The sequence below is a fragment of the Schistocerca serialis genome, chromosome 6, assembly GCF_023864345.2.
Source record: "Schistocerca serialis cubense isolate TAMUIC-IGC-003099 chromosome 6, iqSchSeri2.2, whole genome shotgun sequence".
NCBI lineage: Eukaryota > Metazoa > Arthropoda > Insecta > Orthoptera > Acrididae > Schistocerca > Schistocerca serialis.
This window is the reverse complement of record NC_064643.1, coordinates 338072970-338085745: the sequence shown is the minus strand read 5'-3', so window position 1 is coordinate 338085745 and position 12776 is coordinate 338072970. Positions and strand designations below refer to the sequence as shown.

The 12776-nt window shown below is 44.3% G+C and overlaps 1 protein-coding gene across 2 annotated transcripts in view; it reads right to left on the bottom strand.

Moving 5' to 3' along the window:
- The window catches only part of LOC126484310 (uncharacterized oxidoreductase YjmC-like), a 245325-nt gene extending 232893 nt beyond the window's left edge, over positions 1-12432 (bottom strand). Inside the window, exon 1 of one of the 2 annotated variants that reach the window (XM_050107744.1) lies at positions 12326-12432. The gene's annotated coding sequence lies outside the window, so the exon portion shown is untranslated. Of the gene's footprint in view, positions 1-12274 lie in introns of both variants that reach the window. The other variant, XM_050107745.1, reaches the window with a different exon arrangement.
- Between the last annotated feature and the right edge of the window lie 344 nt (positions 12433-12776).

Genomic DNA, 12776 nt, shown 5'->3' with positions numbered 1-12776 from the left:
CGTATTACCCTCCTGAACTCACCGATTCCATATCCTGCTAACAGTCATTGGATCTCGACCAACGCGAGCAGCAATGTCGCGATACGATAAACCGCAATCGCGATGGGCTACAATCCGACCTTTATCAAAGTCGGAAACGTGATGGTACGCATTTCTCCTCCTTACACGAGGTATCACAACAACGTTTCACCAGGCAACGCCGGTTAACTGCTGTTTATGTATGAGAAACCGGTTGGAAACTTTCCCATGTCAGCACGTTGTATGTGTCGCCACCGGCGCCAACCTTGTGAGAATGCTCTGCTAATCATTTGCATATCACAGCATCTTCTTCCTGTCGGTTAAATTCGTGGTGTAAGAATTTTAATGGCCAGTAGTGTATTTCGGCATTTGCCTGAAGCGATTTAGGGAAATCACGGGAAACCTAAATAAGGACGGCCGGATGCGGGTTTGAAGTGTCATCCCCCCGAATGAGAGTTCAGTGTTTTAACCACAGCGCCACCTCGCTCGCTAATCCTGGTCTACCCGCGCATAGTGACTTGCCACTTCTGAATCTTAAAAGGCAAAAATTGCACCACCAACCCTGTGTGATGCTGCTGACATGCATGGAAGGATTTTAAACCTCTTGACGAATGGGAAGGTCAATGGGAAGCAGTCACAGATGTGTGCCCGCATAACATCTTTACAGCTGATAAGACTTCCAAGTAGATCCGACGTATCACGAGAGACCTGGACTGCTCTGAACAGATTCAGAACGGCCCATGCCGGATGTAGAGATGCTCTCCACAAGTGGAAAAGCTGCCTAATCCAGACTGTGACTGCGAAGCTCCACGCCAGATTTTCATCACATTTTCAGTGACTGCTAGATTCGAGCCTGCCACAGTGATGACGAGGACTACCTGCTGGAACTCCAGATGCTGTGCGCTGGATTGAAGGACTGGATAGTCAGTTTTTGAAGCACAAACATTACGAAGTTTCCTATCTGTAAATATGTTTATGTATGTAATCACTCTTCCCCCATGAACCATGGACCTTGCCGTTGGTGGGGAGGCTTGCGTGCCTCAGCGATACAGATAGCCGTACCGTAGGTGCAACTACAACGGAGGGGTATCTGTTGAGAGGCCAGACAAACGTGTGGTTCCTGAAGAGGGGCAGCAGCCTTTTCAGTAGTTGCAGGGGCAACAGTCTGGATGATTGACTGATCTGGCCTTGTAACAATAACCAAAACGGCCTTGCTGTGCTGGTACAGCGAACGGCTGAAAGGAAGGGGAAACTACGGCCGTAATTTTTCCCGAGGGCATGCAGCTTTACTGTATGATTAAATGATGATGGCGTCCTCTTGGGTAAAATATTCCGGAGGTAAAATAGTCTCCCATTCGGATCTCCGGGCGGGGACTACTCAAGAGGATGTCGTTATCAGGAGAAAGAAAACTGGCGTTCTACGGATCGGAGCGTGCAATGTCAGATCCCTTAATCGGGCAGGTAGGTTAGAAAATTTAAAAAGGGAAATGGATAGGTTAAAGTTAGATATAGTGGGAATTAGTGAAGTTCAGTGGCAGGAGGAACAAGACTTCAGGTCAGGCGAATACAGGGTTATAAATATAAAGTCAAATAGGGGTAATGCAGGAGCAGGTTTAATAATGAATAGGAAAATAGGAATGCGGGTAAGCTACTACAAATAGCATAGTGAACTCATTATTGTGGCCAAGATAGATACGAAGCCCACACCTACTACAGTAGTACAAGTTTATATGCCAACTAGCTCTGCAGATGACGAAGAAATTGAAGAAATGTATGATGAAATAAAAGAAATTATTCAGATAGTGAAGGGTGACGAAAACTTAATAGTCATGGGTGACTGGAATTCGGTAGTAGGAAAAGGGAGAGAAGGAAACATAGTAGGTGAATGTGGATAGGGGCTGAGAAATGAAAGAGGAAGCCGCCTGGTAGAATTTTGCACAGAGCACAACTTAATCATAGCTAACACTTGGTTTAAGAACCATGAAAGAAGCTTGTATACATGGAAGAACCCTGGAGATACCTAAAGGTATCAGATAGATTATATAATGTTAAGACAGAGATTTAGGAACCAGGTTTTAAATTGTAAGACATTTCCAGGGGCAGATGTGGACTGTAGATTAAAACTGAAGAAACTGCAAAAAGGTGGGAACTTAAGGAGATGGGACCTGGATAAACTGAAAGAACCAGAGGTTGTACAGAGTTTCAGGTAGAGCATAAGGGAACAATGGACAGGAATGGGGGAAAGAAATACAGTAGAAGAAGAATGGGTAGCTTTGAGGGATGAAGTAGTGAAGGCAGCAGAGGATCAAGTAGGTAAAAAGACGAGGGCTAGTAGAAATCCTTGGGTAACAGAAGAAATATTGAATTTAATTGATGAAAGGAGAAAATATAAAAATTCAGTAAATGAAGCAGGCAAAAAGGAATACAAACATCTCAAAAATGAGATCGACAGGAAGAGCAAAATGGCAAAGCAGGGATGGCTAGAGGACGTATGTAAGGATGTAGAGGCTTATCTCACTAGGGGTAAGATAGATACAGCCTACATGAAAATTAAAGAGACCTTTGGAGATAAGAGAACCACTTGTATGAACATCAAGAGCTCAGATGGAAACCCAGTTCTAAGCAAAGAAGGGAAAGCAGAAAGGTGGAAGGAGTATATAGAGGGTCTACACAAGGGCGATGTACTTGAGGACAATATTATGGAAATGGAAGAGGGTGTAGATGAAGATGAAATGGGAGATACGATATTGCATGAAGAGTTTGACAGAGCACTGAAAGACCTGTGTCGAAACAAGGCCCCCGGAGTAGACAACATTCCATTGGAAATACTGACAGCCTTGGGAGAGCCAATCCTGACAAAACTCTACCATCTGGTGAGCAAGATGTATGAGACAGGCGAAATACCCTCAGACTTCAAGAAGAATATAATAATTCCAATCCCAAAGAAAGTAGGTGTTGACAGATGTGAAAATTACCGAACAATCAGTTTAATAAGCCACAGCTGCAAAATACCAACACGAATTCTTTACAGACGAATGGAAAAACTAGTAGAAGCCGACATCGGGGAAAATCAGTTTGGATTCCGTAGAAATACTGAAACACGTGAGGCAATATTGATCTTACGATTTATCTTAGAAGAAAGATTAAGGAAAGGCAGACCTACGTTTCTAGCATTTGTAGAATTAGAGAAGGTTTTTTACAATGTTGACTGGAATACTCTCTTTCAAATTCTAAAGGTGGCAGGGGTAAAATACAGGGAGCGAAAGGCTATTTACAATTTGTACAGAAACCAGATGACAGTTATAAGAGTCGAGGGGCACGAAAGGGAAGCAGTTGTTGGGAAGGGAGTAAGACAGGGTTGTAGCCTCTCCCCGATGTTATTCAATCTGTATACTGAGCAAGCAGTAAAGGGAAGAAAAGAAAAATTCGGAGTAGGTATTAAAATCCATGGAGAAGAAATAAAAACTTTGAGGTTCGCCGATGACATTGTAATTCTGTCAGAGACAGCAAAGGATTTGGAAGAGCAGTTGAATGGAATGGATAGAGTCTTGAAAGGAGAATATAAGATGAACATCAACAAAAGCAAAACGAGGATAATGGAATGTAGTCTAATTAAGTCGGGTGATGCTGAGGGAATTAGATTAGGAAATGAGACACTTAAAGTAGTAAAGGAGTTTTGCTGTTTGGGGAGCAAAATAACCGATGATGGTCGAAGTAAAGAGGATATAAAATGTAAACTGGCAATGGCAAGGAAAGCGTTTCTGAAGAAGAGAAATTTGTTAACATCGAGTATAGATTTAAGTGTCAGGAAGTCATTTCTGAAAGTATTTGTATGGAGTGTAGCCATGTATGGAAGTGAAACATGGACGATAAATAGTTTGGACAACAAGAGAATAGAAGCTTTCGAAGTGTGGTGCTACAGAAGAATGCTGAAGATCAGATGGGTAGATCATATAACTAATGTGGAAGTACTGAATAGGATTGGGGAGAAGAGAAGTTTGTGGCACAACTTGACCAGAAGAAGGGATCGGTTGGTAGGACATGTTCTGAGGCATCAAGGGATCACCAATTTAGTATTGGAGGGCAGCGTGGAGGGTAAAAATCGTAGAGGGAGACCAAGAGATGAATACACTAAGCAGATTCAGAAGGATGTAGGTTGCAGTAGGTACTGGGAGATGAAGATGCTTGCACAGGATAGAGTAGCATGGAGAGCTGCATCAAACCAGTCTCAGGACTGAAGACCACAACAACAACAACAACAACAACAACAACATGTAATCACTGATATGTCTGTACTAGACTATGCTAAATAGATATTGTAAAAAAACATTTATACATACTACTAAAGCTCGACTCTATATTTTCTGTCTGTATGTGAAGGCTAATGTCAAGAATTACCGTAGGCATTCTGATATGGTTGTCACTGATATAGAGACCGCTTTCTGAGGAATGTTTGTGAATGTAATTTATAATTATAGTAGTGATGAATGTGTAATATATGTGCTGTTAAGCATTCAATATTTAACTGGCATTTGGACTGCCATCTTGTGGCAATTATGGGAGTTATGAGCTGGCCAGCTACAGATGAGTTCGTATCTGGCGGGAACATCAATAAAATGAACAGGCGTCGCAACTCCAGAGAGCAGTGAAGCTTGACCGGACCCTGTCGCGATTTTTTGCCTTTATGTCAAAGAGCCTGTCAACTGTTTAAGGGAGTTTAGCATAGCAGAGAAACTTATCCATCTGATAAAGATCTATCTGAACGAAACACGTGCAAAGGTGAAGATGGGAAATCGCGTAACTGAGGAGTTTGAAATTGTGACAGGACTCAGGCAAGGAGATGGACTGAAATCGAAGTAAAGAGATTGGCATACTTAGCCTATGCAGACATCGGTTTACTCTCTAGGTCGGAAGAGGAGCTGGAGCAAATGACCGAAGCACTAAAGGAGGCTGCCAGCAAATTTGGGCTAAACATAAATGAAGCCAAGACAGAGTACCTTGTTATGATGCGTGGTCATTGTCAGACTGCTGATCATCTACAATCACAGCAGGCTGGGGACCAGTCCTACAAGAGAGTGCAAGAATTCAAATACCTAGGGGCACTTTTCACTGAGAACTCGTCATGTGAAGCAGAGATCAATGCCAGAATACAGGCAGGTAACCGATCTTACCACAGCCTAGAACAACTGCTTCGGTCCAGATATCTCTCCAGACAGTCCAAGATTCGACTGTACAAAACCCTGATCCAGCTTGTGTTGTTCTATATGGCTGTGAGACATGGAGTATCCGGAAACAGGACTTCCATAAGCTTCTTGTTGTGGCTAGAACACTGGACTCGCATTCGGGAGGACTACAGTTCAATCCCGGGTCAGGCCATCCTGATCTAGGTTTTCCGTGATTTCCCTAAATCGCTCCAGGCAAATGCCGGGATGGTTCCTTTGAAAGTGCACGGCAGACTGCCTTCCCCGACGTTCCCTAATCCGATGAGACCGATGACCTCGCAGTCTGGTCTCCTCCCCCAAAAAACAACAACAACAACAACAGCTCCTTGTTTTTGAGAGAAAAGTGCTTTGGAAGATCTTCGGTCCGGTTCTGGATGCAGACACAGGGGAATGGAGGATCAGATACAACCAAGAGCTTGAGGAACTTTACCAGCAGCGCAACATAGCAGGAACTGTCAAAGCCAAACGAATGCAATGGGCTGGCCATGTGGCCCGGATGGAGGATCACAGATGGCCTTGAAAGCTCCTGGATTTCACACCTACAGGAAAGAGACCGCCAGGGACAGCCAAGAAGCGTTGGAGGGATGGACTCCATGAAGATTGAAACCAAGTGTCAATAGATGTGAACGGATGGCGGAGAGCAGCAATGGACAGAATACAGTGGAGGAGGAAATTTGTAGATGCGTGCGGTCCACTGGGCCTGATCACGTAGTAGTAGTAGTAATGTCAAAGCTGTAGCAAAAGCCTCGAGGCATTGCGGTTCTACCTGTGGACTAACGAACAGTGTCAGATTTGTGGTTCGCGACAGCTATGGTCCGCCAGTGAACGCCTCCGTTTTCCTGGCTGAAATCTTTTCTACAGACAGTCAAGTCGCAAAGAAATCCATGGGGGTTAACCCTTAGGAACACAGCCGAGAAGTAACTATTTAAAATTTTGTAAATATAAGAAAGTCTTGGTAATGATGTGTGACCACTGTTATCAAAAGAAACTATAAGGATTTAAAAAAAAGCTGGATGATTTCGGAAAAAAAGGTAATAGATGTTTTTAGGTTTCAAAATGATGGTGCACAGCAATCAGCCGTCCTTTCCTTTCAGGATTTATTAAAGCAAATCTAGATTACGGCTAGTTACACGATAAATCAGTCAAATATAAAGGCCGTAAATTCAACTAGATAGCTAGGAATTACAATTACGAAGAACTTAAATTGGGAGGAACACATAAATGATATGGGGAAGGCTAACTAAAGACTTCGTTTTATTGGCAGGACACTTACAAAATGTAACAGATCTACTAAGGAGACTGCCTACACTACGCTTGTCCGTCCTCTTTTAGAATACTGCTGCGCAGTGTGGGATCCTTACCAGATTGGACTGACTGAGTACATCGAGAAAGTTCAAAGAAGGGCAGCACGTTTTGTATTATCGCGAAATATGGGAGAGAGTGTCACAAATGATACAGGATTTGGGCTGGACATCATTAAAAGAAAGGCATTTTTCGTTCCTACGGAATCTTCTCACGAAATTCAATTACCAACTTTCTCCTCCGAATGCGAAGATATGTTGTTGATACCGACCTACATAGGGAGAAACGATTATCATGATAAAATAAGGGAAATCAGAGCTCATACGGAAAGATATAGATGTTCGTTCTTTCTGTGCGCTATACGAGATTGGAATAATAGAGAATTGTGAAGGTGGTTCGATGAATCCTCTGCCAGATTTGCAGAGTATCCATTAGGTGGAGACTAAGTAAGTCGTGTCAGTATTTTCTAACCAAAACTTGTTAAACTGATGACTCAGTAAGTCAGAATCAACCTTTTTGAGTTTTAGAGCATTTTCCCCGTCTCATGTGCTACGAGCGTTCAACAAATAATGCAACACTTTGTTTCTGATAGCAGGTCGATTATATTCAAGATTGTATTAAACTATATTTTTCCCCACTCTTTGGGCTACAAAACCCAATTTTCCAACGTATTCTCAGTTCAATGCGATGTACTTACGCCATCTTACAGGGAGGGCCATGTATGCCAATGTAGTATTTACGTACTGGTCGGCGTCGGAGGCAACGTCTTGCTGCATCAGTAACTTCTTTTTTTTCTTTATTGTTATTTTGAAACCTTTACAAGAAAAGTAGCCCAGCAGCGGCCTATCTACGCCGCTCTTCGGCCACAGAGAATACAGACAGGGAACATGAAGACAGAAAAACAAACAAACATGGTCGATAAAAACAGGAGACAGACATAGTAAAATAAATGAAGCCGTTCATGGGCGCACTGTTTAAATAAAAACGTTCATCACTAAACACAAGGGTGAAGACAGAGTTTACACACGTGAATGGAGGAGCACAAACGGAGAGAGACTGGAGCACTGACGCGAAGACACACACAAGCACTGGCGACGATCTCTGGCGCATGAAGATGCACTGTTCACATGAAAAACCCAGGGACCTGCCAAAGGGAAGAGGTGATGGTAGGTGGGAAAGGGTTGATGCCAGTGGGAAAGGAGAAGAGAGGGGGAGAGGGTAGGGGGGTTTGGAAGCTCAGGGGGAGGGAAGGGAGGAAGGAAGAGAGGAAAGAGAGAAGGGAAAGAGGGTCCCCTGGAGGAAAAACCCAGGGGGAGGAAGGGGAGGATCAAAGTTGGTAGGAGGGGTAGATGGAGGGGATGTGGGCATCATCAGGGAAGGGAGTTGGCAGAAGCCACCTTGGGCAAGGGTGTAGAGTGTGGAGAGATGGAGCACGGGTGGGATGTGGGAGTACAGGCGCGGCAATGGACGGGGTGGGGGGGGGGGAAGGATGGGAGGGACAAGTGGGTGAGGGGTATGAAGTTTGCAGGAGGTGTAAAGGATCCGAATCTGTTCTAGGAAAAGGAGGAGGTGTGGGAACAGAATTAGGTCATAGAGGATCTGTGTGGGGGAGGGGAGGGGAGGCAGATGTGATAGGCGAGGGGGAGCTCATGGTGTTCCAGGATTTGAAGGGATTTGTAGAAGGTAGGAGGGGCAGAGATCCAGGCAGGATGGGCATAACAGAGGATAGGGCAGATGAGGGATTTATAGGTGTGGAGGATGGTGGAGGGGTCCGGACCCCATGTGCAGCCAGAAATGAGCTTGAGGAGGCAGAGTTGGGAGTGTGCCTGGCTCGGTTCGTCCGGAGATGGGGGGGGGGGGGGGTCCAGGAGAGGAAATGGTCAAGGATACTTGAGGGTGGGAGTGAGGTTGATAAGGCAGCCGTAGATAGTGAGATAGAAATCGAGGGGATGGAAGGAAGGGGTGGTTTTGCCTACAATGATCGCCTGGGTCTTGGAAGGATTGACCTCCAGCAACCGCTGGTTACACCAAGTGGTGAACCGGTCAAGATGGGATTGGAGAAGGTGCTGGGAGCGTGGGGGTGAGGGCAAGGAAGGTGGTGTCATCGGCATACTGGAGAAGGTGTAAGGGAGGTGAAGGTGGCGGCATGTCCACCATGTAATGAAGATAGAGAAGGGGGAGAGGACAGAACCTTGGGGCGCACCGGCGGTGGGGTAGAAGGTGGAGGAATCCGTGTTATGGATGGTGACATAGGAAGGACGGTGGGAAAGAAATCAGGCGATCAGATGGATGTAGTTTACAAGAAGGGCGAAGGTTTGGAGCTTGAAGAGGAGACCAGAATGCCATACAAGGTCTTAGGCACGTTAATGTCGAGGGAGAGGATCAGTAACTTCCCCATCATCCACGCACTGCATCTCACGCAGTGCATCCTTCACTGGACCGAACAGATGGAAGTCGCAAGATGCGAGATCCGGGCTGTAGGAGTGATGAGGAAGAATAGTCCAATGAAGTTCCGTAAGCTCCTCTCGGGTGTGCAGACTTGTAAGAGGCCTTGCGTTGTCTAGGAGAAGTTAGCTGCATTTTTGTGTCCAACAATGCATCAGTCACAGCTGTGTGCAGCTGGCTGGCACGCGGGAGATTGGACTGGTTTGCGCGAACTTGTTGCGTTGACGACAGACGCCTCGCCCAACATTCATCATGCTTTCGTTTACTAGTAGGTCTCCTTATACATTCTGCAGGCGGCTATGGATATCTGTGGAGCTCTTCTTTCCCATCAAAAGAGAGACAATGACAGCTCTTTGCTAGGAACGCACTTCCGTTACAGACGCCATTTTGAAGGCTAAAGATAACGCTGCCACCTATCGGAACTTCATGAAACTAACTGTAGGGGCTGGAGCAGGAATATTCCATGATGTCCCGCAACAAATTCTGCATTTTTCCAACTGAAATAGGTCGAGAAAAGAAGTGTGTTTTATTATTTAATGAACGCCCCTCGTATTTTGCACACCTGTTGGAATAGTTTCGTCATCACATAGCATTGTTATTTAAAATGGGTGGTCTCGTTCACTGAAGAAATTTGCACTTACAACGTTCACATAAATATAACGTGGCACCGAAGAACAATCACAAATTAGCAAAATGAATGTGTGCCGTGAATGCTGCCGTACTGCGCAGCTACAGTCGTCCACAAACTACGGGGCGCATGCCAGTGGGGCTGCGACCCCGAAACTGGTGGCGAACAAATTCAAGAAAAATTAAGAGCATAGGTGTACAACCGTCAGTTACAGAAAAAATACTATATCAGCTATGAACCCACTCAAAAAATTCTACTTTCAAAATAATGGAGATAACGAAAAACTGTTCGATAAACTTCACTTTAGTGAGTCGCGCGGGATTAGCCGAGCGGTCTAGGGCGCTGCAGTCATGGACTGTGCAGCTGGTCCCGGCGGAGGTTCGAGTCCTCCCTCGGGCATGGGTGTGTGTGTGTGTGTGTGTTTGTCCTTAGGATAATTTAGGTTAAGTAGTGTGTAAGCTTAGGGACTGATGACCTTAGCAGTTAAGTCCCATAAGATTTCACACACATTTGAACATTTTTTTTTTCACTTTAGTGTGACTGTTTATAAGTCTACTTCATGCGTTATTAATAGGCTGTCTTGCATTCATAAGCCGCCACAACGATTCCCGTGTCAATTGGAATAAACAAACCAATTTACAGCTCAACTTTTATGCTATCACTGAAGGACAAACAGTCTTATCTGACGAATTATAAACACATATTTACAGCCTCCGGCAGTAAATGAGTCGATTCTGACAGTGAGGAAGAAATTGTGTGTTAGTGAATGAGTCTATGCAGCAGAATAAAACACTTAATAGGTTTTACATTGGTCGTATGAAAATGGTAATTTCCTCACATGTTGTGTGCTGAGTCAGACACAATAGTTATCTCCGTGCATTTGCTCAATCGCCCTACTCAACAGTGTTGCATCAGGATGTTATCAAAGCACACTTATCTGAGAGATACGGGCGTAATACTTATCATAATCCTCGTCCCCAGACTACTGGTGTGGTAGCCATGTGACTAATATGTGAACAGATGTCATTTCCGGATCCACATACACCACAGGGAAAGAAATTCGAGAATCTCAAGGATAATGAGGTAGCAACAGCAAAATCACGAAACGGTTTTTTCAGTCGTGTATACAATAGCAAAAAAGACTCCTTCTGACAGAGGAGGTACAGAGATAAGACAAATGAGAATAGCAAGAAACGCGATACACATCAAAATTAAACTCAGAAACGCAAAGTTTCAACAGTTCTCTTAAGAAGGAAGAAAAGAAAGAAAATAGAGACTGGTGCGCGGGGGAAAAACAGCACAAGAATGAGAAAATTTTGTTTAAAAAAAACTGAAAAGAAATGGAGAACCAACGAAAATTAAGATGTAGTGCAATATACTAATGTAGTACGTTGTTTCTGAGGATGACTTGCTCGGTCGACGCGCAAGTCGCCGAAGTGGCGTCCAATCGAAATACTTGCACCAGGCGAACGGTCTACCCGACGGGAGGCCCTCGTCACACGACTTTTTTATTTATTTATTTTTTTTACTGTTGCTCGTAGCCTAATTAGTTTGTGAGCATCGATCATCGCACTAAATACTGCGCCGTTAACAATTTGTGTTGCACGAGTTACTACATGATAATACTGCTTCCACATGGGAATACCTTTGTACACTCGAATGCATCTGACAGTCCTCTTACACATTTGAACTCCCATATCCCAAAGTCTTTAGCAGTCTTCATTTCTATAGAAATTAGTGAAAAACCGGAAAAAAGGATTTTTTGTATTTTTACCAAATACAGTGAAATAGGACGAAATTATCTGCATTTCTCTTGCAATCAACATGTTGTTAACTATTTGCTTTTGTACCCTTTCTCGTGCGCACATTATCATTATGTTTAGTTGTTACTATTACTGTACATTTACTGCATCTCCATCGGTACTCCTTGCAACTTCTAAGTCACTGTTGAAATACTAAGTACCATTAACTACGACATCGCCACAGTAATTGCTGAAACCTTTCCTGCCTTAAATGTATCTAAAGCTGGGCCGGTTGGTTTATGATAGCGTCGCCTCAAACCCCTCTCTTCCTGCCCCGATATTTTGATTGTGGTGTACAGTAGGTTGGAAGGTGACAATTTAGTTGAAAATTGACGAAGCCAAAGAATTTGAATACGCAATAAAGGTTGTGATAACTGATATGTGGTCAGAGGTCTACGTTAATTCTATATTTAACGTTCTTTTTGTTATAAATAACAAACTTCACGTAAAGTCAGAAAAGTATTACACAACAGACAAATCTCTGGTAAGTATTTTTGCGCGTAGTATGTACGTGTGTGGTACATAAATCACGGTAAACTGTCGCCGCTGGGCAATATCTTGGTTCCGTTATCATCATTCACGATATACTATTATCGTTATGAATTTAACAATAAATAATATTAGTGCCAAAAATTTTTGTGTGAAAAACCGTGCCCTGAAGTAAGACAAGGCCTGAAGGTCGTCATCTGATCAAAGCAAACAAATAAATAAATAAGAATTTGCAGTTTAATAAGCTGACATATTTTTACAGAAAAGCTCTCACTCTCGCAAATACGTGAACCGAGGCGTTTTAAATTATCGACAGGTTAGAAGTGACAGTGTTGGTAAAAAGAGTGTTTCCTGTGACTCATTCGTACCTAGTCGCACGAACTACGCGGCGCGCGTAATGGTGTGACGTCACCACCCACCTCAGAGGCGCCGTTGTCATGCAGAGCAGACGCCTGCCGGCTGCTCGCTGCGGCCACACGGCTGGCGGTCCCCGAACTGAGCCACAGGACGCCGTCGCGCATGCGCGGAGATAGACGATTGGCCCAGAGCGGTTACGCGCAAGCGCTACTTGGCTCAATGTCACGCCTTTGTGTTACGTAATCCGCGGCACTTGCCTGGACAACATTCGGCTTCGCGTCACTGTCAGTCCTTGCAGGTTAATTACGCTAAGTACCTCAGCTGAATTAAGGACACCTGTCTGTTATACGCATTGCTTCTTCGCGTTAGTAGCGAGATGAGTACCACTATCTCTTCACTCACGAGGTGTGGCACACTAGACTCTCGCTAATCCGGCCCTCAGTAGTCACGCCTCTCAGTAATCAGGCACACATCCAAAAACACGTGCACTATGAATTATCGTGCGCAACAATT